Source organism: Rhinatrema bivittatum, chromosome 1 (genome assembly GCF_901001135.1).
Source record: "Rhinatrema bivittatum chromosome 1, aRhiBiv1.1, whole genome shotgun sequence".
NCBI classification, from domain to species: domain Eukaryota; kingdom Metazoa; phylum Chordata; class Amphibia; order Gymnophiona; family Rhinatrematidae; genus Rhinatrema; species Rhinatrema bivittatum.
This window is the reverse complement of record NC_042615.1, coordinates 433596795-433618295: the sequence shown is the minus strand read 5'-3', so window position 1 is coordinate 433618295 and position 21501 is coordinate 433596795. Positions and strand designations below refer to the sequence as shown.

Sequence of the window (21501 nt, the reverse complement as noted above, 5' to 3'; positions counted from 1 at the left end):
ACTCGGTGCAAAAAATGTTTTACTAAATTTTCTTAATGCAGATAAATCGTAACTCGGTCACTAATAAGTGTCTTGTGTTCTTAACACATAAGAGCCATAACTCTGTCACAAACATCCAATAAATGTCCAGTCTTAATACAGAGAAACCATTGCTCAGTCAGAAATACCCAACATCAATCGATGTTTCGGATCCAAAACTTCATCAAGGGACAAGATAAAATTCTCTTATCTGAACTTGGTGTTCTGCTTAGAACGTGGCGTCTCATGTTGTTACTCAGAGTCCTTCCTTGGCGTCCATGATGGAATCAGCAGCGCTCAACATGATACACCATAGAAAGCTAGAGATGTGAGAACAGTGGTGGAAGCCAGAAATTAATTCTTTTGGGGGGGGGCCCGAGGTTAACATGGTGGTCAGTTGACATACAGATCTAGTCCCTACTAGTTGTACTCTTATTGATAATAATGCCTTAGAAATCCATTGTCAGGTGGACTCTAAATAGTTTTATCATGAGTGATGCTTTAAAATATTTTAATTCTGTTTCAAGCACTTACCAGCATTAAAAAAAATAGCTTTATTAATTGTATTAATTTATTTTGTATTTATTGCAGTTTCCAAATACACATCATGTAAAAAGTAAACACTTAACAGAAACATCAGATCCAATCCATGTAATAAAAGAAAAATCAATCTTCTTTCCAAAAAGGCAGAGAATATCTATCTATAATAAAACAGCAAAAATCATAATACTCATCTTAAGAATTTAAGATTTTCAACAGGAGCAGAACAGGACTAGGACATGCAAAAAAAAAAAAAAGTATATATATATTCAGTGACAACAAAATAAATTCCCTCCAATGCCAACATTTTGTGAAGTAAGACAAATCCCTACAAAAACAAAAAAAGAAAACACCTAGAATATTGCCATACTATGCCATAACAGCAGTAACTCTCAGGACTCAAACTGCAGCAACTTTATCTTCTACAAAAAGGCAGCAAAGGCAAGCATTACACTAAGCCCTAGAACACTAATACACAAACTAGTGAGCAAACAGAACAAGCCAAACTGCTAGAAATCCCTTCAGAGAATCTATATGCTAGCCAAAATGCTATATCTCTGTTGCACATGCACAATACAGACAGACCCCTACCCAATACAAAACAAGGGACTACAAATTAGAAAGAAACATGCAGACAAAACTGAAATGAAAAGCCTGAGAAACCAGCCTCAGCCTCTGTGAACACTGGAATACTGAAGAAACAGCAAAATACAAACATAAGAACATAAGAACATGCCATACTGGGTCAGACCAAGGGTCCATCAAGCCCAGCATCCTGTTTCCAACCGTGGCCAATCCAGGCCATAAGAACCTGGCAAGGACCCAAAAACTAAATCTATCCCATGCTACTGATGCTACCCTGTTTCCCCGAAAATAAGACAGTGTCTTATATTAATTTTTGCTACCAAAGATGCACTAGGCCTTATTTTCAGGGGATGTCTTATTTTTCCATGAAGAAGAATTCACATGCCGGTATATTGTTGAACAAAAAAATGAACTCCCTGCCTCGGTGCCTGTATTCAACTACTTCTGCCTGCTGGGATCATTTTTAACTTGCTTCCTTTTCTCCATTGGGAAAAACTGAAAGGTGGAGGCTGCTGCTGACTCAAACCTAGAAAATGACCACTGATGTTATTGAATCCTGAGAGAACGGGGCGTTGAGCACATTGTCCATTTCCATCCATTCTTCTCCATTCATTTGTTGATCTATGAGAGAATGCAGAAGAAAGGAAACTCAGACTAATCTGATTAATTTGATTCCTTCCTTCTTATAGCAATTTGTATGAGATTTTATTAATCTAGATGTCCAATTATATCACCAATATATAGGGCAGTTGCTGAACAAAACAAAACAAAGCTTGCATTCTCTTCCCTTTTGGGCTTGCGTGCTCACAGAATCACAGATTGACTGAAAAAGAAGAGTGATGCTCTCTATACAGTAATTTTAAAAAATGCAAGCTGCGTCTACGGTAAGAAGCGTCCGTGAAGCGTTAGGCCCGCGCAACCCATTTTACTGTATAGAGCGCTATACAGTATCCTGGGTGCGCTGGCCTAACGCTTCATGGACACGCTGGTACCGGTATCTGTCATTTCAAATGTCATTTCAAATGACATTTGAAATGACAGGTACCAGGAAGTGGACGGTTCTCCTACGCTTGGGATTGCCAGTCCTCTCTCCTCTCCTCCCAAAGCAAGCAACGAAAGCGGGAAAAAAAAAAAAAGCGAAAAAGTGAAAAAAATAAAAGTTGCAAGAGAGAGAGGGGAGAGAGGACAGGCAATCCTGCGGTACGCTCGGGATTGCCAGTCCTCTCTCCTCCTCCCGAAGCAAGGCGCGAAAAGCAGCCTTGCTCCGGGAGGAGGGGAGAGGACTGGCAGTGTACGGTAAAGCAACGAAGTGACTTACTTTTTTCACAGCCCTCCTCCGGAGACGGATCGCGGCTCCCCTGCCTCCCGGAGGCGAAGATGGATGCCTGCACGGGCGAAAGCGGCCCCTGTTGCGTGCGATTGGGCCGCTCAATGCGTGATGTCATGACGTTTGGCGTCACGGCATGTGACGTCACACATTGAGCGGCCCAATCGCATGCACAGGGGCCGCTTTAGCCTGTGCAGGTATCCATCCGCCTCCGGGAGGCAGGGGAGCCGCGATCCGTGTCCGTCGATGTCCGTCTCCGGAGGAGGGCTGTGAAAAAAGTAAGTCACTTCGTTGCTTTACATAGCCAGTCCTCTCCCCTCCTCCCGGAGCAAGGCTGCTTTTCGCGCCTTGCTTCGGGAGGAGGGGAGAGGACGGGCAATCCCGAGCATAGGATTGCCCGTCCTCTCTCCCCTCGCTCTCTTGCTACTTTTTTTTTTTCGCTTTTTTTTTTTTTTCTTTTTCGCTTTTTTTCCGCTTTCGTTGCTTCGGGAGGAGGGGAGAGGACTGGGACTGCCCCGGAGACCAGCACCCATGGACGCGGCCAGGGCAGGTGAGCGGGGGCTGGGGGAAAGTTTGCCGCCTACCCTTACCCCTGCCTCTTACGCAGGGGTAAGGGTAGGCGGTAAGTTAGCAGGTTAAACGCGCGGCAAAACGGCAGGGGCGCGCGTTACTGTATGGGAGGGAATACCGTAGCTAATTCGATCGTTTACATGTAATATGTGCTAGGTCTTACTTTCGGGGGAGGTCTTATATTTAGCAATTTGGCAAAACCTCTACTAGGTCTTATTTTCGGGGAAACACGGTAATAATAGCAGTGGCTATTTTCTAAGTCAACTTTAATAGCAAGTAATGAACTTCTCTTCCAAGAACTTATCCAAACCTTTTTTAAATCCAGCTACACTAACTGCACTAACCACATCCCCTGGCAACAAATTCCAGAGTTTCATTGTGCATTGAGTGAAAGAATTTTCTCTGATTAGTTTTAAATGTGCTACATGATTGATCAGTAGATCTGTATCTGTCTTCAGCAGCATGATGCCCTTTCAACTTATGACTCTTTGGATTGAACAGCCTCTTCCAACAGACTACATTAGATTCTTTTGTTATAGAGAAGATCAGGATTGATTAAGGAGGTTAAATTAGATATGTTTTGCTAGCCCTTGTTGAACAGCACTGGCTTCATCTATATTTTCCTTAATTCTGTACCTGCACAGGGCCTGAAGAATAACAATGTATGTGGTATATTCTTCTAAAAGACATGCAACAATATTGACATGAATCTTACTAGGGATGTGAATCGTTTTTTGACGATTTAAAAAAAATTCCGATATTTTTTAAATCGTCAAAAATCGTTAGAGTGCGCGATACAATAGAAATTTTCCCGATTTATCGTGAAAAATTGTTACTCCATTTAGTGTCCACTAACTGGAGTTATTTGGGGGGAGGGCGGGAAAACCAGCACACCAAAACAACCCCTAAACCCACCCCAACCCTATAAAACTAATCCCTTACTTTCCCCCACCCTCCTGAACCCCCCCAAAACTTTTTACGAGTACCTGGTGGTCCAGTGGGGGCACGGGGACCGATCTCCCGCTCTCGGGCCATCAGCGCCATTTTGGCTGCCACTCAAAAATGGTGCCGATGCCCGATAAAAAATCCCCCCACCTGACTCTTTAAAAATGACCCCTTAGCTTCCCCCATCCTCCCGATCCCCCCAAAACATTTTAAAATTACCTGGTGGTCCAGTGGTGGTCCCGGGAGAGATCTCCCGTTCTCGGGCCGTCGGCTGCCACTCATAAAGATGGCGCCGATGGCCCTTTGCCCTTACCATGTGACAGGGTATCCATGCCATTGGCCGGCCCCTGTCACATGGTAGGAGCACTGGCTGGCCGGCGCCATCTTTAAAGATGAGTGGCAGCCAAAATGGTGCTGATGGCCCGAGAGCGGGAGATCGGTCCCCGCGCCCTCACTGGACCACTAGGTACTCGTAAAACGTTTTGGGGGGTTTGGGAGGGTGGGGGAAGGTAAGGGGTCAATTTTAAAGGGTCGGGCCTCACTATAAAAAAATTAACGATGTGTATCAGAACCGATTCCAATTCACATCTCCACCGATCAGATTTTTTTCTCCCTCCAGCCAAACCCGATCGTTAAGACGATCGAGCACACGATTCACATCCCTAAATCTTACTAATGCTTCTCTACATGATATTACATTTTTTTTTTACTAAATGCAGCAATGCTTGGAAAATAGAGATTATTTGTTATCCAGTGTCGAACAAGGTTGGATTTTTCTTCTTTGGTGTGTTTATCCAAAGGGTCTGAATATTAATAGGATTTTGTTTCATGAAAGAACATATTTGCTGCCATTACAATATTGTTTGCACCCATCTACAGCAAAGAACAAAAGGCACATAATACAATTATTAAACGGTTTTGCTTTCTTTACAAGAAAGGTCAAATGTAATATCATGTAGAGAAGCATTAGTAAGATTCATGTCAATATTGTTGCTTGTCTTTAAAAAGAATACACCACATTCATTGTTATTCTTCAGTCCCTGTGCAGGTACAGAATTTAGGAAAATATAGATGAAGCCAGTGCTGTTCAACAAGGGCTAGCAAAACATATCTAATTTAACCTCCTTAATCAGTCCTGATCTTCTCTATAACAAAAGAATCTAATGTAGTCTGTTGGAAGAGGCTGTTCAATCCAAAGAGTCATAAGTTGAAAGGGCATCATGCTGCTGAAGACAGATACAGATCTATTGATCAATTAGCCTTGTTCGCAGGGCTCCTTTAGTCTTTCATACAGGGATCATATTATTTCTAAGTAAAGCATGGGTAGACGCACATCTTGATATGAATTTCAGATGAAATGTTCTGAATGATTGAGAATGGGGGAGAACACAACCAAACAACTGATAGATAGGTTAAAAAGAGATATAGAACATTAAGAGATATGACCCCGGGGACAACCATAATATGGTTGGATGTCATACCCCAGATGAAATGGCAGGGTGACAAGTTATGGCGCAGGGGGCGGAAGAAGGTAAACAGACAGATCGAGGTATGGGTGGGCACAGAGAATGGGCATACTGCCGATCAGACACAAGTGGGCGGAAGAGGCATGCTTATGCCTGTAGCAGCCGGATTTGATACACCTATCGATGTGGGGTATCATTTGTTTAAAACGCCATACAGGAGACACTTGAGCGCGTATTTACTGAAGTAAGAACGCAGTAGGAGTGATGGGGAGGGGGCCTGGGACAAGTAAAATACTATTCCAGGCCGGTGGTGGGGGTACCCGAGTTGGTAGGCGAGGAGGGACCGGAAGGACACAGTGGACAATCTGGGGGTCCTAGGAGACAGAAAAGTGTGTAGAGGTGGGCGAGGGCTGCCCGGAGGAATGGACCCGTGGCTTGGACATGGCAGGGGGCCGGTAAGATCTTTTGGCGGATGCACAACTGCTTGGGTACCGAAAATCTGTTTTATGTTAATAATAAAAGCTGTGCCCTGTATTTCACCAAAACTTGCAGTATGTGTGTTAATCTATGCAGTTCGGTGACGGGCTGGGGGAGAGGGGAGGGAGAGGGGACATGAGGGCGCAAGCTGCCAACGTTAATGAGATTTGAAAATTTGCAAACTAGGAAACTATTCAAGCTATCTAGAAAAACATTAAAATCACTTTACAAATCTGTGACCATTCTAAGCGCATCCATGGGTTCCCTTTAGTGCAGATTCTTCTTTTCTTGAGGATAGGTTTGGTGCTCTTGCCCTCATGGCATGTGTTCAATTCTCCCTGAGGGAAGTTTGGTTTTGCTTCAGAGCATAAAGTATTTCTATTTTCTACTTCAAAAGAGCAGCAATACCATTCTTTCATTTTCTTTCAATCTTCCAGAATATTTCTCTTTATTAAAGCCAGGCACAAATTGCCTGTAGCATCAGAGTTCTGAAAGCATTCTAGAACACTGGACTGCCTGATAATAAATCAGAATCTTTGACTCATTGTGACAACTTTTTTATTCAAATTAAACTCCAATGTATACTAATATATGCAAGAATTATATTTCAATTTCTTTTACACTGGAGTGTTTCAGGCAGCAATTTAGAGAATTCACCTCTTTTGAGAACAATTTTATTTCCAAAATCATAACCATAGGCAATCAAAATATAATGGTGTTGAATACCTGGATGTTTTTCATTACCAAACCTAAAACTCCAACTGAAAGCCCGAAACACAAAGCAGGAAATGGCTAAAAATAGAAGGAAGAAGTTAATCTGCAATCTTGTAAGGGTGCTTAGCATAGTGTTAGCATAGTTCAGATCTGTCCACGATATACATGAGAAATGCCTATAATAATCCGTTCAGATCATTGCAGATAATCAATAAATGCTTTTGGCTTCAGGGATGGAAATTTCTCAAAAGAAATCTGGAAGAGAGGTTGTTGTCAACCATGCATTCTTTGCATTTTTGTTCTGCCATTCCAGGACCTTTACCTCCTCGATTTTCAGAAGTCTCCTCCATCATATTTTTCTGGCAATTCCAAGAGTTGTGCCTCTAGTACTGGAAACTTTAAGAGCCAATACTAGAGCAAGAAGGATCTAGGGAAAACCCATGTTGGGTTCCTGCCATTCATTTCTCAAAGGACATTCAAATGTAGCATTATGAATTTTGTTTTTCAAGAGTTGCTGTGTTGCCTATTTAGAGAATTATAGCAACTATGAAAAAAAATATAGGTTTTGGATTGACAAAAGTGCATCTTATCTGAACAGGGATTTGAACCCTGGATCCTCAGATTAAAAGTCTCCTGCTCTACTGACTGAGCTAGTCAGGCATGAAGCTAGGTGAAAGTTTTTTCTAACATGACTACCTAGTGATGTCTCCCACACTATGTTTCCCGCTTGTTTCTTTCCTCATCTATAATATTAAGAATAGTTTTCAATTTTCATCTCCCTAAATTGATAAAATTAACATTGGTTTTTCACACTTAGAGCAGTCACTCTTAGTGCTACCGCTAAGATTTTTATTCATTTATCAGTGAAAGCATCAGCACTCTTCAACATTGTAGTCTAAAGTCAAAGAATAAACGCACCACAAATAACGCAGAAAACATGAGTATTAACACCAACATCATGTGCCTCACAAAATTAAAACATTCATTGGGTGCGGGTGCTTTCGAGGCAAATGCACCACTGGTAGCTGAGGCTGTCAAAAAAACAAACAGAATGTTAGGAATGATTGGGAAGGGAATGGTGAATAAAATGAAAAATATCATAATGCCTCTGTACCGCTCCATAGTGAGACTGCACCTTCAATACTGTGTACAATTCTGGTCACCGCATCTAAAAAATCGTATAGTTGAAATAGGGAAGGTACAGAGAAGGGTGACAAAATAATGAAGGGGATGGATCAGCTCCCCTATGAGGAAAGACTAAAGAGGATAGGACTGTTCAGCTTGGAGAAGAGACGGCTGAGGGGGGATATGATAGAGGTGTTTAAAATCATCAGAGTTACTTACTCTTTCAGATAATAGAAAGACTAGAGGGCACTCCATGAAGTTAGCATGTAGCACATTTAAAACTTATTGGAGAAAGTTCTTTTTCACTCAATGCTCAATTAAACTCTGGAATTTGTTGCCAGGGATGTGGTTAGTGCAGTTAGTGTAGCTGGGTTTAAAAACGGTTTGGATAGGTTCTTGGAGAAGAAGTCCATTATCTGCTATTAATCAAGCTGACTTAGAAAATAGCCACTGCTATTATTAGCATCAGTTGCATGGGATAGACTTAGTTTTGGGTACTTGCCAGGTACTTATAGCCTGCATTGGCCACTGTTGGAAACAGGATTCTGGGCTTGATGGACCCTTGGTCTGACCCAGTATGGCATGTTCTTATGTTCTTAGGGAGCTATGCAGGGAGAGGGAATAATGGGGAAGGATATGTGGAGGTTGCAGTCAACATAGGGTGCTGAAGAGAAGCGGGTACTTTCAAATGGGTAAAAGGGAGCATCCTTGGCTAGGAAACACTCTAAATGTCACAGATGTTCTGCCCAGATTAGAGTAAGGGACTGTTATGGTTAGAGGTGTTTGAGTGGATTCTCCGTGTACTGTGGAGATGACCATGCCCACAGGGAGGAGCCCTGTGAGAATCCACAGTACCAGGCCAGACTCAGGACACCAAACACAGAGATTTGTCTTTTATTGAACAGCTGATGAGTTCCACCAGAGGTGGCAGTAGTGAGGCAATCCAGAGATAGCAGTCCAGGGATCCTCGGCAGAGGAGTCTTGTCTCACAGAGGTGGTTAGGGAAGTCCGGTTGCAGGTTCCCAGTGCAGCAGAGCTGTAGATGAGACAGACTGACAAGTTAAAATACTCACTAAGATGGTAGCTGTGTGGTAGCGATTCCAGTAGGCAGAAGTAGATGGTTACAGGCACTGAGTCAGGGAGAGCAGGCCCTCGACGAGTGAGCCCTGATCCCAGTAAGGCACCTGAAAGAAATCAAAGGGCCCCCGAGGAGCGGGTACCCAGGTTAGAGAATACCCCGAAGGGCAGAGAGAGCTTCCAGTGGCAGCACGGAAGCGGCAGAGTAGCTTAGACTGGACAAGTCCAATCCTTGCTAACTCAATGAGCTAGCAAACAAGCACAGGCTAAATGCCCGGATGGCATGACGTCACTCGAGGGGGACGCTCCTGAGGTTCCCGCCATGCAGTGGTGAGCATCAGGGCCTTTCTTTGCTCTTTGTCCTGCTTTCTGTAGCATCTCTTTAGTCTTAGTCCATAGTAGATGGATATCTTTGGCAGTAGACTGAGCTGCCGGAGACGACACTGAAAGTGGAAGTGGTAAAGGTGGTAAAAGTAGTTGTCCGTAGACCATTTCAAATGGTGTTGATCCAGTAGATGTTGCTGGATGAGAGTTGATGGCAAATTCAGCCCAGGGCAACAGTTCAGCCTAGTCATTTTGATGTGAGCCAACATAGGCTCGGAGGAACTGCTTGAGTGTTCTATTCATTCTTCTTACACAAAGCTTTCCAAAACTTTGCTGTAAACTGAGCTCCTCTGTCAGAGATGGTGTGTTATGGCATGCCATGAAGGCGAAAGATGTGGGTGATGAAAAGTCTTGCAAGCTCCATGGCTGTGGGCAATCCAGGGAGAGCCACAAAGTGAGCCATCTTTGAGAAAGGATCCACTATAACCCAGAAGGTGTTGATGCCTCCTGAGAGTGGTAAGTCTACCACAAAGTCTGTAGCGATGTGAGTCCAGGGCTCATCTGATACTGGTAAGGGATGAAGCAGGCCCCAAGGATGTCCGGGCGGAGGTTTCTGTCTGGCACAATTTGAATAAGAAGCCACATAGGTGAATGTGTCCTCCTTCATGGTGGGTCACCATTAGTACTTCTGCAGTTTGGCCAGAGTTCTACTTTGACCAGGATGTCAGCCAGTTTTGAATTGTGAGCCCATGCTAACAGTTTCTTTCTCACGTTACTGGGTATGATGGTCTTGCCCGCAGGTACTGGATGAGTAGCTGACAGGATCACTCTCTTCGGGTTGATGATATGCTGAGGTTCATCAGGTACGTCTTCAGAGATAAATGAGCGAGATAGGGCATCTGCTCTGACGTTCTTATCTCCAGGATGATATTTCAGCACAAAGTCAAATCTGTTAAAGAAGAACCGGGACCATCTCGCCTGTCTATGGTTTAAGCGCTGAGCGTGACAGAAATACTCCAGATTTTTATGATCCGTGAAAACGGTGATCTGATGTTGGGCACCTTCAAGCCAGGAGTGCCACTCTTCGAATGCCATCTTTATCACCTGTAGTTCTTTATCCCCAATGCTGTAGTTCCTCTTGGAAGGCGATAATCATCAGGAGAAAAAGGAACATGGATGCAAGACCTTAGCGTTACTGTACTGGCTTAGCACAGTCCCTATGCCAACATCTGAGGCATCGACCTCTAAGATGAAGGGTCGAGTCAGATCTGGATGGTGAAGGTATGGCTTACTCGAGAAGGCATCTTTCAGTTTCTGAAATGCTGTCACAGCTTCCGTAGACCAATTGGCAACGTTGGCACCTTTCTTAGTCATTGCTGTTAGTGGAACAGTTAGTGAAGAGTAGTTCTTGATGAAGGTTCTGTAGTAGATGGTAAATCCCAGAAATCACCTAAGAGGTTCAGACCAGTGGGCTGTGTCCATTTTTGAATACTCTCAAGCTTCTGTGGATCCATCTGAAAGCCTTGGTTGGAAACTATATACTCCAAGAAAGGCACAGATTCCTTGTGGAATTCACATTTAGACAGCTTGGTGTATAAGCGGTTCTTGCGAAGTCTTAGCAGTACTCTTTTGACATTTTCCAAGTGAGTGTTCAGGTCCTGGGAAAATATCAAGATGTCGTCTAGATACACAATGACACATTTGAAGAGTAGATCATGCAGAAATATTTATTTATTTATTTATTTATTTTTCTATACCAACATTCGATTTGTCATATCACATCGGTTTACATATAACAGTAAGTCTAAGGCTGGCCTTATAATGACTTGATACAGTATAACAGCTTAAATTGGATAACTAGCTAAGTACAATTAACAGTTATATAAGAAAGTATTACAAGCATAATATGTTTAACATCATGACTTTTTATAGAGAGAGTTCGAATGACATTCATCATGTTTTGGAAGACAGCCGGGGTGTGGCATAAGCCGAAGGGCATCACCAGGTATTCAAAGTGCCCATCCTGGGTATTAAAAGCCATCTTCCATTCATCGCTAGAGTGGATGAGAACCAGGTTGTAAGCTCCCTTGAGATCAAGCTTGGAGAATATTTTGGCTCCCTGTAGTCTATCAAATAAATCCGAGATGAGTGGTAAGGGATAGCGGTCTTTCACAGTGATCTCATTTAGACCTCTGTAATCAATGCATGGACGTAGTGTTCCGTCCTTCTTCCCCACAAAGAAGAAGCCTGCACCCGCAGGAGACTTGGAGGGTCTTATGAAGCCTTTCTGAAGATTCTCCTGTATGTACTCAGACATAGCTTTATTTTCCACTACAGAGATAGGGTAAACCCTTCCTTCGGGTGGCTCAGTATCAGGCTTCAAATTGTTGGTGCAGTCGTAGGATCTGTGTGGAGGTAGAACGTCTGAGGCTTCTTTGGAAAATACATCTTGGAAAGATGCATATTAAGGCAGCAACCCAGGCATCAACGGGATAGTTGGCATGCAGGGTATTGGAGAGACCTCCATCAGACATTTACCATGTCAATCTGGATCCCATCGTGACAGCTCCAGAGTGGCCCAGTTGAATTGAGACATATGCTTTTGCAGCCATGGTAGCCCCAGTTCTAAAGGGTGCATGGCCTTCTCTAGCACAAAGAAGGAAATAGTCTCTGTATGAAGAGCATCAGTTCATAGGCTCACTGGATCGGTGAGCAGGGTTATTTCACCCGGTAAGGGCTCCCCATGAATAGAAGATAGAAATAGTAGAGACTTCATGGTAGTAGTGGGAATACGCGAGTGTTCCACTAGACGCTTCAAAATGAAATTTCCTCCTGCCCCAGAGTCCACTAGGGCAAAAGTCTGGTATTCAAGAGGTCTGCAGATCAAAGATACAGGAAGAGAGAGTGGAGGAGAGGGTGCAGTTAGACCTAAGAAGGGTCCTCCAACAGGACTTAGGTCTGCCAGTTTCCAGGACATATAGGGCATGTTTGCACAGCATGTCCAGCTTGACCACAATACATGCATAGTCCCAGTCTCTTTCATGTTCTTCTCTCTTTTGAAGATAGGTGACTGCGGCCTAATTGCATTGGTTCTTCTTCGCCAGCAACTGGACCTGAGGAAATAGGCCTGGGTGTGGACTTCACTCGAGTCTCTTCTTGGAGAGGTTTTCTGGGAGTCTTGGGCTCTTGAACCTTGTCACGAAGTTGGCAATCAATCCTTGTTGCCAACTTCATTAGTTCAACCAAGGTCTCAGGCATCTCACAAGCTGCCAGCTTGTCTTTCAACTGAGAGTTCAGTCCTTCAAAGAAGAGGGCCTTCAGGCACTTAGAGTTCCAATGTAATTCTGATGCCAATGCCTTGAATTCTATGGCGAAGTCTGGTAAAGGTTTGTTACCTTGCTTCAGGTGAACCAACGTGGATCCTGCAGTCGTGTACCTGGCAGGGTCATCAAATACTGATCTGAACACTTGCACGAACCCATCAAGTTCATGCAGGAGAGGGTCATCGTGCTCCCATAGCAGAGAGGCCCAAGCCAACGTTCTTCCATCCAGATAAGACACAATATAGGTGATTTATAAATCCTCTACATTTCAAAACTTCCCCTGAGAAGCGTGCTGGAGCAGACAGAGGTACAATTGTTTGACCATCACTTCTGGCGGTGTAACTTCTTTACTTGCGGTATTTGGTGTATTCATCTGTGCGTGCAACTGGTTAAAGGCAGCAGTCAAATTATCCAGCGAATTCTGTTGTTCGACGATTTGTTGGGCCAGGCCTGGAATGGCCTGCAATGCTGTGAACTGAGCCGAATCCATGGAGTTAGCAATCTGTTATGGTTAGAGGTGTCTGAGTGAATTCTCGGGGTACTGTGGAGATGATCACGCCCACAGGGAGGAGCCCTGTGAGGAGCCACAGTACCAGACTAGACTCAGGACGCACAAACACAGAGATTTGTCTTTTATTGAACAGGTGGCAGTAGTGAGGCAATCCAGAGATAGCAGTCCAGGGATCCTCGGTAGAGGAGACCCGTCTCATAGAGGTGGTTAGGGAAGTCCAGTTGCAGGTTCCCAGTGCAGCAGAGCTGTAGATGAGACAGAGTGACAAGTTAAAATACTCACTAAGATGGTAGCTGTGTGGTAGCGATTCCAGTAGGCAGAAGTAGATGGTTACAGGCACCGAGACAGGGAGAGCAGGCCCTCAAGGAGTGAGTACCTGATCCTAGTAAGGCACTGGAAAGAAAGAAAAGGGCCCCTGAAGAGTGGGTACCCAGGTTAGAGAATACCCCAAAGGGCAGAGAGAGCTTCCAGTGGCAGCACGGAAGCGGCAGAGTAGTTTAGACCGGACAAGTCCAATCCTTGCTAACTCAATGAGCTAGCAAACAAGCACAGGCTAAATACCCTGATGGCGTGACATCACTCGAGGGGGACGCTCCCGAGGTTCCCGCCATGACATGGATAAAGACGCAGGTGGCATGCGCGCACGCACCTTAGGAGACCCTTAGGAGAAACTTGGTGTGAGGCTTTGCCATAGCCGTTCCGGGGACGCCGGAAGTGCGGCTTGCAGACGCGGTGGTAGCCATCTTCCCAAGGCTAGCAGAGAGAGCAGAGAGAGAGGTGAGGCACAAAGGTCGAAGCCGTCTGAGAACGACGGACTCAACTGGGACCTTACAAGTATACAGCTCATGGGAACACCGCTACGCAGGAGCAGCATAACTCACCAAATCTCTAGCACAGCTAGATAGGTATAAATATATACAATATATGTATCTGAAAAATATGAATGTGGCTTTTGAAGACTTACATAGAAACTTGATTGTGGAGGATGCAGTCAACATAGGGTGCTAAAGAGAAGAGGGTACTTTCAAACGGGTAAAAGGGAGCATCTATAGCTAGGAAACCCTCTAAATGTCTAAGATGTTCTGCCCAGATTGGAGTAAAGGACCTTACAAGTATTCGGCTCATGGGAACACCGCTACGCAAGAGCAGCATAACTCGCCAAATCTCTAGCACAGCTAGATAGGTAAAAATATATACAATATATATATCTGAAAAAATATGAATGTGGCTTTTGAAGACTTACATAGAAACTGTTGCGGGACCGGGCCATACCCCGGTCCCTCCACCCACCTTGGGGCCGGCCCGGCCCATGCGAGTCCATCTTTGGCCTCCCAGGCCCGTTCCGCGGCGTCTCCACTACGAGGGAGATGCCGCCGATTCCCCGTTGCTGGCCCTGCCCCCTAGGTGTGCGCGCGCGCCAGCATGGGCTCTTCTCTTAAAGGGGCCAGCACAGGAAACTAAAGGACAGCTCCAGGATGACGTCAGACGCTGCAGGGTATATTACCCTGCAGCTGGGATGGGATCCTCGCCTTCCAACGAGGTTCTCAGGTGTTCCTGACTTGCTAGTTGCTGTCTGTGCTTGGATTGCTTCTGTCTTCGACCTGGCTTGCTCCTGTCTCCGTCTCCTGCTTCTGCCCCTTGGTTCTGGTTTCGACGTCCGACTTCTGGCTTCTGACCCGGCTCCGTCCTCGACTTCGTCTTCGGCTGCTGTTCCTGGCTTGATATTGTCTTTTGACCTCTGGCTCCGACCCAGCTCCATCCACGACTCCGTCTTCTGCCTCATCCTTGGCTTGGTTTCTCCTCTGACTCCCGGCTTCCGACTCAGCTTCCTTCCTGGTCTTCGCTGGCCCAGAAGATTCACCTAAGTCCCAGCGGCCGGGCCCCTACGGGCGCCTCCTGGGGGGGCTCCAGCTTCCAGGGTGAAGACTCGTCAGTCACCGGGGCCCAACGTCGTCCGTCCTTTCAGCCTTTGCCGAGTCCTTGGTCGCATAGGACTCCACCGTGTATCAGTGTCGAAGCCTTCTCTGAGCCCTCCGAGCTGCCTCCCGGTTGGGACGCTTGCCATGGTCCTCCACAGCGCACCATCTTCTGTTCCAACCGGCCCAAGGGTCCACAACCGTAACAGTTTGCAAGGCCATGGACCCGGTGGACCTAACCGGCCTGAAAGCCAATCCGGGTATTGCCCAGAGGCTGCAACAGTAGCAGACATGCCTCGACACTCTGACGGCAACGGTACAGAGGTTAGCTGACTGTGTCAACAGAGCCACGGCTGCCAGCTCCACGGTACCAGGAACTGGGGCCACTTCCGCCGCTACAGCTCCCATCCAGATGCCAGTACCTTCGCGGTATTCAGGAGATGCAAAACTATGCCGAGGGTTTCTGAACCAGTGCTACATTCGCTTTAACCTGCTTCCGCTTCAGTTTCCGACGGACCGGGTCAAGACAAGTTTCATCATTTCTCTGTTGGACGGGAAACCCCTGGCGTGGGCCTCCAACCTTTTGGAGCGCCAAGATTCTCGCCTGGACAACTTGGTGCACTTCGTCTCTGCCTTCAGGCGGGTCTTTGATGAAGCCTCCCGCAAGTCCACTGCTGCCTCAGAGTTACTCCAGTTACGCCAGGGGAACCGGCCTCTGGCAGAACACGCCGTAGAGTTCCAGACTCTCGCCGCCGAACTATACTGGGGGAGCGACAGCCTGCACGGCATTTTTCTGGAGAGTCTCTCCCCAAAGCTACAAGACGAATTGGCGGCCCGAGACCTCCCTGATGACCTGGACGCTCTGATTGACCTTGCAGGCCGTGTGGACCGTCGCATCCAGCGCCGGTTTCGAGAAAAGAGGCCAACCTTTTAGGGCCGGGGCTGGTTGGATCTACTCCTCCCCGCAGCTGGAGTTCCCAGCCTGGTTCTTCAGGGGTCCAAGACATTGAACCCATGCAGGTGGGTCGGGGACCTCTCTCCCATAGAAGAAAGAAGGAGACGCTGGTCGCATCGGCCTATGCTTGTACTGACGGTGGCAAAGGCCATTTCCTTGCCCGTTGTAGTGAACGTCTGGGAAACTCTCAGACCTAGGGACCGTCGGGGATCTAACCCTAGGTCTATACTGCTTCTGACTCCCATGTTTTGTGCCGGGTGACCTTACTCCCTCCCTGGAGGGGGGAGTTCAACCCGCAAGCTCTGATCGACTCGGGGAGCATGGGGTAAACTTCATTCTTTAGGAGCTGGTTCAACAACTCAGCTCGGAGTACAACCCCAAAGACCCCCTCTCCGCGTGTCCTCCATTCAGGGGGAGAATACTTTCTGGAGTCATCACTACCCCACCACCGAGGCTCTTATTCTCCGAACGGGCATTCTGCACAGGAGGAACTCTCCTTCTTCGTTTTAGAGAAGTCCATGTGTTACCTTGGCAATGGCGTCGGGCTTTACGTCTCCGATATCGATGGCCCGGCCCCGCGCTAACCGGGGCCTTACCGTTCCGAAGGCCTCAGGCTCCCTTTCCCCTCGGCGCGAAAAGGACACGCCAAATATGGACTTACTCTTTAGTTGACGTCAGGGGTTTTCCTCCCCGCCGGCTGGCAGCCTCTATTTCCCGTGTCGATCCGGGGTGTCGGGCACACGCACCCCTCCCCTGACGTCAGACGCCACTCATTTTGCGCGGGAGATTGGCTCTTATTCTGAGCCGTCTCCCACGCTCAATGCTTCGGCCACTTCAAGCTTTGTAGTGGTTTGCTGTGTGAGTCTGCTCCTGGAGTCTGCTGTTATTTCTGATCTTGGACTGCTATTTGGACTTACTCTGCCTCGCTGCATGCCCTGATCTTGAATGCTAATTGGATTACGCTGCCTCGCTGCCTGCCCTGATCTTGGACTGCTAATTGGATTACGCTGCCTCGCTCCCTGCCCTGATCTTGGACTGCTATTGGATTACTCTGCCTTGCTGCCTGCCCTGATCTTGGACTGCTATTTGGATTACTCTGCTTCGCTACCTGCCCTGATCTTGGACTGCTATTTGGATTACCCTGCTTCGCTGCCTGCCCTGATCTTGGACTGCTATTCGGATTTCTGCTTTCCTGCCTGCCCGGACTTTGGACAGTCTTGGGCTCTACTATCTACATCCGCCTCCGGGAGAACCCTCCTGCACGAGGTAAGCGCATTTCGATCTGGTTCCACTTTACCTTGATAACACCATGCACCCGATCATCCTGGGCCTACCTTGGCTTCGGAAGCACTCACCCGTAATTGCGGTGGGATTCCCTTCAACTGGCATCCTGGGGACCTGCATGCTTTAATTCCTGCCTAGCCACGGTTACTCGGTCACCGATTCCTCTCTTGACATCGACTCTGGGCCTGCCATCCTCACTATCAGGATTATCTTGATGTGTTCTCCAAAGAGAAGGCTGAGATCCTTCCGGAGCATCGCCCCCTTGGACTGCACAATTAATCTTCTCCCTGGCGCCACACCGCCACGAGGATGGGTTCTACCCATTGTCCCTCCCGGAGACTCAAAGCCATGTCGGCATACATCCGGGAGAACCTGGATCTGGGGTTCATCCGACCGTCTACATCTCAGCGGGGCAGGTTTCTTCTTCGTGGCGAAGAAGAGACGGGTCCCTCCGACCCTGCATAGATTACCAGGGCTTGAACAGTATTACCCAGCGGGATCGGTATCCTCTGCCCTTGATCCCCGAAACTCTTGGACTGACTGCAGGGGCCAGGATATTTACCAAACTAGACCTTCGCGGAGCTTATAACCTAATGAGAATTCGGCCGGGTGAGACGAGTGGAAGACCGCATTCAACACAAGGGATGGACACTATGAATACCAGGTCATGCCCTTCGGTCTGTGCAACGCCCCAGCAGTATTTCAGAACCTCATGAATGAGGTTCTACGAGAAATGTTACACACCTCAGTAATTGTTTACCTAGATGACGTGCTCATTTACTCCAAGGATCTACAGACACACCTCCAGGACGTTCGTCGGGTGTTACAGAAGTTACGTGATAATCGGCTTTACGCAAAGCTCGAGAAATGTTTATTCGAACAGGAATCGTTACCCTTTTTAGGGTATATTGTGTCCTCTATGGGGTTCCATATGGACCCAGAGAAGGTCGCTGCCATCAAAGATTGGCCCCAACCGGTGGGGGTGAAGGCGCTGCAGAGGTTCCTCGGGTTCGCCAACTTCTACCGGCAATTTATTCCACATTACTCCCAGATGGTGGCACCCTTGACGGCCCTTACTAAGAAGGGATCAGACGCAAGGAACTGGTCAGCGGCAGCCATACAGGCCTTCCAGAAACTGAAGGAGGCATTTCTCCAGGATACATGCCTGCGGCACCCCGATCCCCAACGACAGTTCGTCGTGGAAGTAGATGCCTCCAACATTGCCATCGGAGCTGTTTTAAGTCAAGTATCCCCTAGGGGGAAGCTCCTTCCCTGTTCCTACTTTTCTCGGAAGTTCTCGCCGGCAGAAAAGAACTACGGAATAGGGGATAAAGAATTACTAGCCATTAAATTGGCATTCGAAGAGTGGCGCCAATGGTTGGAGGGGGCCCAACATGCCGTGGTTGATTGTATACACAGACCATTAAAAAACCTGGAATACCTTATGCCGTGCCCAGCGCCTCAACCCCCGGCAGGCTAGGTTGGTCTCTCTTTTCAGGCCGCTTCGATTTCCTTCTCCGCTACCGGCCGGCCGATAAGAATGTTCGGGCGGATGCTCTCTCCCGTACCGCTGAAATGGAGGATGTGCCAGACTCATCGCGGTACATCCTTGATCCAGCCAAAGTGCTCCTTGCGGCCTCCAACACGGTCCCGACAGGGAAGACTGTGGTACCCTCCGACTGCGGAAGAAGGTTCTTTCCTGGGCACATGACCTCTCTAACAGCCGGCCATCCGGGAGTAACCAGGACCCAGAATTACTCTCGGAGTTATTACTGGTGGGCCCAGTTTAAGAGGGATGTTCGCCTCTACGTTAACTCTTGCCCGACCTGCACCCGACATAAGACTCCCGTCGGCCGCCCCTGGGGCCTTTCTTCAGGCCCCTGCCCGATCCCCGCGGAACCATGGACTCACTTATCCACAGACTTTATTGTAGATCTGCCTGCTTCAGAGGGGAAGACGGTGATTTGGGTTGTCATAGATAGATTCTCTAAGATGGCCCACTTTGTGCCTCTCTCCAAACTACCCTCAGCGCCTGAACTGGCGAATTTGTTTACGTGACATATCTTTCGCCTTCATGGGCTCCCTCTACACATCGCCTCGGATAGGGGTTCTCAGTTTACGGCGAAGTATTGGCGAGCACTGTGTGTGAAGTTCGGGGTCCAGCTTGACTTCACCACCGCCTTCCATCCCCAAGCTAACGGGCAAGTAGAACGGGTAAACCGGACCTTGAAGACGTTTCTTCATTCCTTCATGGGAGACCTGCAAGATGACTGGGTGGCCCTGCTCCCGTGGGCAGAATTCTCTTATAATCACCACAAGCACTCTTCCACTGGCAAGTCCCCCTTCTACACGGTTTACGGCAGATGTCTGCAGCCCCCTTTACCAGTACCAGTAGATGTGCCGTCTCCAACCGTACAAACCACCGCCCGATGGTTATGCCAGATCTGGCAAACCACCCGGGAGAGACTCCAGCGTGCAGCGGTTATTATGAAGAAAGTGGCCGATCGTTTGTAATGGCCAGCCCCAGCGTTCCTTCCTGGTGAGAAGGTATGGCTGAGTACTAAATACCTTCGCCTACGGCTTCCTTCGATGAGGTTGGCTCCTAAGTACATTGGCCCCTTCGCAGTTAAGGACAGGATTGGGGCAGTCTCCTATCACCTTCAACTTCCACACACGCTCAGGATCCACAACGTCTTCCACATTTCCTTGTTGAAACCCTTGGTCCTCTCCCCGTATCACAAGAAGTCGCCCACACCCGCCATTCCTGAGGCACAGGAAGATGCCATCTATCAGGTTAAAGATGTGCTTGATGTACGGTTTCATCGCAGGCGTTGGGAGTACTTTCTTTCTTGGGAGGGTTATGGTCCCGAAGAGAATTCCTGGGAGCCCGCCGTCAACATCCTGGACAAAGGCCTCCTCTGTCAGTTCCATCTGGATCACCCGGGCAAGCCCAGGCCCCCAGGAAGGGGGCATAGGAGGGGGGGTACTGTTGCAGGACCGGGCCGTATCCTGGTCCCTCCACCCACCTTGGGGCCGGCCCGGCCTGTGTGAGTCCATCTTTGGCCTCCCAGGCCCGTTCCGCGGCCTGCCGCGGCGTCTCCACTGCGAGGGAGACGCCGCCGATTCCCCGTTGCTGGCCCCGCCCCCTAGGCGCGCGCGCGCGCAGGGGCTCTTCTCTTAAATGGGCCAGCGCGGGAAACTAAAGGACAGCTCCAGGATGACGTCAGACACTGCAGGGTATATTACCCTGCAGCTGGGATGGGATCCTCGCCTTGCAACGAGGTTCTCAGGTGTTCCTGACTTGCTAATTGCTGTCTGCGCTTGGATTGCTTCTGTCTTCGACCCGGCTTGCTCCTGACTCCGTCTCCTGCTTCTGCCCCTTGGTTCTGTTTTCGACGTCCGACTTCTGGCTTCTGACCCAGCTCCGTCCTCGACTTCGTCTTCGGCTGCTGTTCCTGGCTTGATATTGTCTTTTGACCTCTGGCTCCGACCCGGCCCCGTCTTCTGCCTCATCCTTGGCTTGATTTCTCCTCCGACTCCCGGCTTCCGACTCAGCTTCCTTCCTGGTCTTCGCTGGCCCAGAAGATTCACCTAAGTCCCAGCGGCCGGGCCCCTACGGGCGCCTCCTGGGAGGGCTCTGGCTTCCAGGGTGAATCTCCAAAAGTCCCAGCGGCTGGACTCCTACAGGCTCCTCCTGGGGGAGTACCGGCTTCCAGGGTGAAGACTCGTCAGTTACCGCCGAGGCCCAACGTCATCCGTCCTTTCAGCCTTTGCCGAGTCCTTGGTCACATAGGAGTCCACCGTGTCTCAGTGTCGAAGCCTTCTCTGAGCCCTCCGAGCCGCCTCCCGGTTGGGACGCTTGCCGTGGTCCTCCACAGCGCACCATCTTCTGTTCCAACTGGCCCAAGGGTCCACAACCGTAACAGAAACTTGATTGCAGCAACAGACCATGCGTACTATCTAGTCTGCCCATGCACAGAGCTAATTGATCTCTTCTATTCTTATAATTCCCTCAGAGATCCTCTATATTTAGCCTACCGCATCCCATCATGAACTGAGACACCATTTTTGTCTCCATTACATCCATTGATCGGTTGTTCCATGAATCCAATACCCTCTCAGGAAAGAAAGAATTCTTAAGATTGCTCATGTATCTACAGCCCTTTCAGCCTTTTCCCATTATGCCAGAGAATGAATTTTTAAGTGTAATTTGCTCTGATGCATAAACATTTAGACCCAGTTTTTCCTGTTTGACAGGCAGATGCTTTACCAAGGGAGCCACAGCAACTGATGAAAGCCAGAGTTTCCTGGCCAAGAATTGAACCCAGGCCCATCAGAGATTTC

The 21501-nt window shown here is 48.1% G+C and overlaps 1 protein-coding gene across 2 annotated transcripts in view; it reads right to left on the bottom strand.

Annotated features, from left to right (window-relative positions):
* The window catches only part of LOC115092963 (zinc finger protein 567-like), a 1005854-nt gene that overhangs the window by 258524 nt on the left and 725829 nt on the right, over positions 1-21501 (bottom strand). The gene's annotated exons all lie outside the window — the stretch shown is intronic.